The sequence below is a fragment of the Lactuca virosa genome, chromosome 2 (genome assembly GCF_052849685.1).
Source record: "Lactuca virosa cultivar CGN04683 chromosome 2, Lactuca_virosa_CGN04683_v6, whole genome shotgun sequence".
NCBI classification, from domain to species: Eukaryota; Viridiplantae; Streptophyta; class Magnoliopsida; order Asterales; family Asteraceae; genus Lactuca; species Lactuca virosa.
Genome location: NC_136427.1, coordinates 217,500,860 through 217,506,859, shown reverse-complemented (window position 1 = coordinate 217,506,859; position 6,000 = coordinate 217,500,860).

Here is a 6,000-nt window from a genome sequence, read left to right as displayed (position 1 = left end):
TAGATATGATTTCATTAAGACGTCCTAAGGCATAAAGTTGGCAACTTTATGCCTTTGCATGTCCCATATGTTCCCAGCAACCCATTAAGACCTTTCCAAGAGTCTTAATCCATGCATGAGGTCAAAACACCCATCAAGACTCCATTTTTATGCTATGAATGGACCAACGGACTTCAGATCTATCCTACCTAAGCTTTGGAGTTGCTCAAACACTCAAGGGGTGGTTCAAGAACACAAAAGGGACTAAGGAGAAAATCCTAGCTCTATAGATGGAATGAATAACCAAGGTGAAAGCTTTTTACCTCCTTAAGCTTCCTAGACTGCTCAAAATGTAAGATCCAGAAGCTCCTCTTCGTTTAAGCTTGTTTCTTATTCTTCTTTGTACCTAACACACAAAGAGGATGGTGTTTAAACACTCAAAAGCTGAAGAACACACTCTCTAATGATTTTAGGGTTTTCAGGGACGTTTGAAGGTGAAGGAGGCTGGTTAGGGTGAAGCTCAAATGAGATAAGGATGCTTATATAGGTCTCAAGTCCGGAATTTAGGGTTTAAACACCCGTCACGTACGCCCAGCATACATGCTGGCCCTCCACGGTCATCCATGCATGGTACGCTAAGCGTACCCATGAAGTACACCCAGCGTACTTAAGGGACTTATTATGCAATATTTAAAATTTCAAGGGCTTCAAAGGTAATACCTGATTTAGAGTGTTACATTATGGTCATGCATGGACGTAAAGTTAGCAACTTTATGTGATATTTCAGCTTAAGGAGGTTAGATATGCACTTTGGGGTGAAGTCTTAACGAGTTAAGTTCTAAAAGTAAAAGGTGGCTGATTTGGTTAAGTATGTTGGGCGTACAAGCCTGTACACACAGCGCACAAGCCCTCGAGCCAGTACGCTTAGCGTACAAGCTGAGTACGCCCCGCGTACTCAACTAGGTGGCCATTCGATGTTGGGCTTTAGGGTTGGGCTTCATTTTGGGCTTAGAAGGTTGGGGTTTAGTTGGGCCATCTGATTTTGGGAGTTTTGGGCCATGAATATTATTGGTCCTTGGGCTAAGGCCCATGAGAAGGGATTGGGCCTTATTGGAAATTGGGACATATTTTGGGCCTTGATGGATTGTTTAACTTTTGGGCCCATTGGATTGTGGTTATGGGTTTCATTCTTAGACCAAGCTAGGTTAGGGGTAAAATGGTCTTTTTAGCCGAAGTAGGGATTTTTAGTTATGATGTAGATCCCAAATGTTAATTAGTTTTTATTTGGCAATTGATAGCTCGGGGAGCTGTAGGATCAGCAGTGAGGGATAATTCGTTTCATTCAACTTTTCGAGGTGAGTTTCCTCACTGGGATTAGCGGGTCTAAGGCACCAATGCCAACCCTTAATTGGTTATGTCGATATACTTGTTGTCTGTGTGATACTTGTATGTGCTTGTATATGTATTTTTATTGGGTGGGGCCCATTATGTGAGTGTGGGCAAGGCCCGTATCTCATTGGTGGGGCCCAGTATACGAGTGTGGGCATGGCCAGTATCTTATTGGGCGGGGCCCATTATGCGAGTGTGGGTGGGGACCGTTATATGATATGTTTGGTATGCGGTATCTTGCGGAACTCACTAAACTTTATGCTTACGGTTCTTAGTTTATGTTTCAGGTACTTCCGGTTCCAAGGGGAAAAGCTCGGGTTGACTGCATCCCACACACCATATGGATTCTGTTATGGGACATACTCTGATTTTTATGATGTTTGACATATTTATTCTATTGGGATGTATGAACAATGTTTTGGAAAACTGTTTTTACTTAAATCAAAATGAAATTTTTGGGTCATAAATTTAGGATGTTTCACAAACATTGGTGTACAATAGAAGAAAGTTACAGTATGGTAAATAATAGCTTATAAAAAAACATTTTGATTAATTTAAGAATTTACCTTATCTATTTTGTATAAGACATTAATGTAAGTGCATTGCTATTATGGATATATAAAACTTTGAAGCATGTTGATATGTTAAGAAAAAACATATGTCTGTTACTTTTATGGTATTACAAATTTTATATCTACTTCTATTTTTCAACATTTATATATGTCGATTGATAAGAGTTAAACTAGTTTAAAATTGAAACTCGGATGAGTTATGGAATGGTCTCAACAAATTTATTGAGATAGTGAATGCAGGGACGAATTTAGGGTGTTCCCAAGGTGGCCTGTGCAACCCTTCAAATTTTGCAGCACAGTTTAATTTTTTTGTGAAATTTTTTTGCGTAATGTAATTTTTTTCAGCGTGCAACTCCTAAAATCATGTATGCAACCCTTGGAATATTCGGATGACAAACAGTTAGATTTTACTATTAAACTTTGAATGATATGTAATTAACTTTGAGAGACTTTATTTTAAACTTTAAATGGTTTGTAATAGTACGTAGGCATTAGACATTGAATGATAGTACTTTTTTATATATATTTTTGTGAAAATTTTGTGTTGTTTTATTATTGTTATGGAATAATAAAAAGTTAAAAAATATAGGACATACCTATCTGATCACTGCCCAATTACACTAATCTCTAAAAGTTGAGACTTTGGACCTCCCTCATTCAAATTATATAACTCATGGTTAATGTTAGATGGTGTGGACAAAATTGTACAAGATGCCTGGGCTGGATTTTCAGGATATAGCAATGCAGATTCATATCTTGCGGCCAAACTGCGCAACCTAAAGGAAGAGATAAAGAAGTGGAGAAGAAATGAACACAAAAAGGAGAAAAAAGGCTATTAGACTCTAAAGAAAAATTACATAATATTGAAAAGGCTGCTGAAATAAGGGCTCACACCTCCGATGAACTATCATCTAGAAGTAATTGCCTTTAGAAGATACTTGAACTTGAAAGATTGTGTAACATTTGGTTCAGGTACAAAATAAATATATTAATTTTCGAGTTTTTGAATGGAACTCGACGAGTTGGGAGGCTCCAAATCGTTGTTTAGAGAGCTCTCCAGCCGTGCATCTTTTAAGGTCTACTCGACGAGTTGGAAGGCCCCAACTCGATGAGTTGATGCTGGAAAGGAAAACCCTAATTTTTAAGTTTTGCACCCTATTTAAAGGCCTTAAGCCTCATTTTTAGCCTCCCTTATCGCCCCCTTTGTCCAGCGAAAACCCTAATCGTGCCTTTTTCCCCATTTTAAGTGTGTGTAAGCTTAAAGAGTGTTCTTTGGTGCTTTTCTTTAAGGAGTGTGAAGTTGGTGGTGCAAGGTTGAAGGGAGAAGCTTTAGATCCGGGATTTTCATTGTTGTTGCAGTCATTCTAAGGTATAAAGTCGATACATTGACCGTCCCTTTTGCTAGATCTCTTCTTTTGAAAGTTTATGGCCATTATTAGCTTATTTTGGGACCATTCTTGGATTTGAGCATGTTATGAAGCCATGGTTTCAGATTTGGACATCTCATGGCCTTTGTGGACTTAAATTTGCCAACTTTATCAATTCCTGGACCTCCTTCATGCTCTAAGTCCCTTGATAAGCCTTGTTTGAGTGATTTATCCCTCTTGGTGCCATGCATGGACGTAAAGCTAGCAACTTTACGTGGTATTTCAGTCCTAAGGGACCAGATCTATAGTTTGGGGCTTGGGTTTCGCTTGGAAGCGTCTGAATACATTAAGGCTAGGAAAACTCGACGACTTGCCCTAAAAACTCGACGAGTTGGTTTGGGTTTTCCAGCTTTCTGGATGCTATAGGAACTCGACGAGTTTTCCTATCGACTCGGCAAGTTGATTAGGGTTTCCCGGTTTATTGAACACTGAAAGAACTCGACGAGTTGATAGTTGCACTCAACGAGTTGGATCAACATGGACTGTTGACCTTGACTGTTGACTTTGACTTTGACCTTTGACTTTGGGCAAGTTAGTCCCAAGGGGTGCTTGGAGTAAACCAAGTTATAATGAAGGAGATTATAGGCTAAGGATAAGGTCCGTAAGGGGTTGGGGCCCAATTTGGAAAATTGGGCCATTAATGGATTTATGGACATTATAGTGTTGGGCTTTTGATGTGGGCTTGGGCCTTAGCTTTGGATAATATTGGGCCAGGGGTAGAATGGTCATTTTACCCCATGTATAAATTAAGGGTTATAGCATGGAACCCAATTGCTAATTGGGTATATTGATTGGTAGTGATAGCTCGGGAAGTTGGCAGGGCAGCAGCTAAGGATTTCATTCGGGAAGCTTCTGCATTCGAGGTGAGTCTCCTCACCATACCAATGGGTCGAAGGCACCAAGGCCGGCTCATTTATCTATTTGTGATGATTATTGCGGATGTGTTATCGATACATTATTTATTTATGTGAAGACCGTGCGGGGGTTCCCATGGCGATTAGTTATATGTGGTATGCTAGTTGATTATGTGTTATGTGGTATGCTAGTTGACTCTGTGTTACTTACATGGAAGGCCTCGGGGGTTCCTGAGGCAATTGGATATAAGACCATGTGGGGGTTCCCATGGCCTTCCAGGGGGCTAAGACCATCTGGGGGTTCCCATGGCACCCGATGTAAGACATTGGAGGGTTTTCATGGCATCCTTAGTAAAGACCTCGGGGGGTTCCCGAGGCACTTGGGTGTAAGACCTTGGAGGGTTTCCCTGACATCCTTGGGCTAAGACCATGTGGGGGTTCCCATGGCACCTGGAGTAGCACCCTGGAGGGTTTCCAGGGCATCCCTATATGTTTATATGCATGGCTTATGTGATTGATATGGTTTATGTGATTGTGTGGATTATGTGGGTATGCTCTGGGGAACTCAGTAACGAACGTGCTTACAGTTTTGTTTATGGTTTCAGGTATCATCGGTTTGGAAAGGAAGGGCCCGACTTGATCGCAGCGCACACACCCGTGTTTTTCCGCAATATGTGATTTTGGATGAGCTCCGGTAAATGTTTTTAATTGGCAACGTTTAGGAATGTTTGCATTAAATGATATCTATATTTTGACTATAATAAAATGAAATTTTTTCTCTTGATTTTAGGTCGTTACAGATTGGCAGCCATAGACCAAAAACAAAATGCACGTCTGAAATGGATGGTAGATGGAGACGAAAACTCAAGACTATCCCATGGATACGTAAACAGTAATAACAGAAAAAACAGAATTGCAGGTCTAATGATAAACGGAAGCTGGGCTTCATAAGTGAAAGAAATCAAAGATGAGGCTTTTTGGTTCTTCCAAAAAATATTTAAGGAGGAATGGAATTCACGACCAAAGCTTGTAAACTTTCATATCCAGTTTATTGGCATGATGGATGCTATTAGATTGGAGGCTCGATTCTCTATTGATGAGGTGAAGAAAGCAGTATGGGCATGCGGAGGAGATAAGGCCCAAGGCCCTGACGGGTTAACTTTTAAGTTCTTAAAAAAGTATTGAAGTTGTGTCGCTGCAGATATCAAGATATTCGTACAATATTTCGATGAAACTGGTTCTCTAGGACGGGATTGCAATTCCTTGTTTATCACTCTTGCACCCACGGTTAAGGACCCGACCTCTCTTTGTGACTACATGCCAATCAGTCTGATTGGATGTATGTATTAGATTATCTCCAAGATGCTTGCTACTAGGATTAAATCTGTTGTGAGCAAGGTGGTTGGTGAGGAACAATCGGCTTATGTGGAGGGGCAAAGCATTATTGACGACCCATTAATTGTTAATGACTTATGTGGGTGGGCAAAAAGTATCAAGAAGAAGATCCTGCTATTCAAGGTAGACTTTGATAAAGCCTTTGACTCCATAAATTGGGAATTGTTAGACTCGATACTACTTCAGATGGGTTTTGGCTCGAAATTGAGATATTGGATACGTGGGTGTCTGGCCTCTTCTCGTGCATCTGTGATAGTCAACGGATCTCCTACCAAGGAGTTCAACATCACAAAAGGCGTACGACAAGGAGACCCTCTCTCACCTTTTTTGTTCATAATAGCTATGGAGGAATTGAATGCTGTAATGAAATCAATTGCTGAAAAA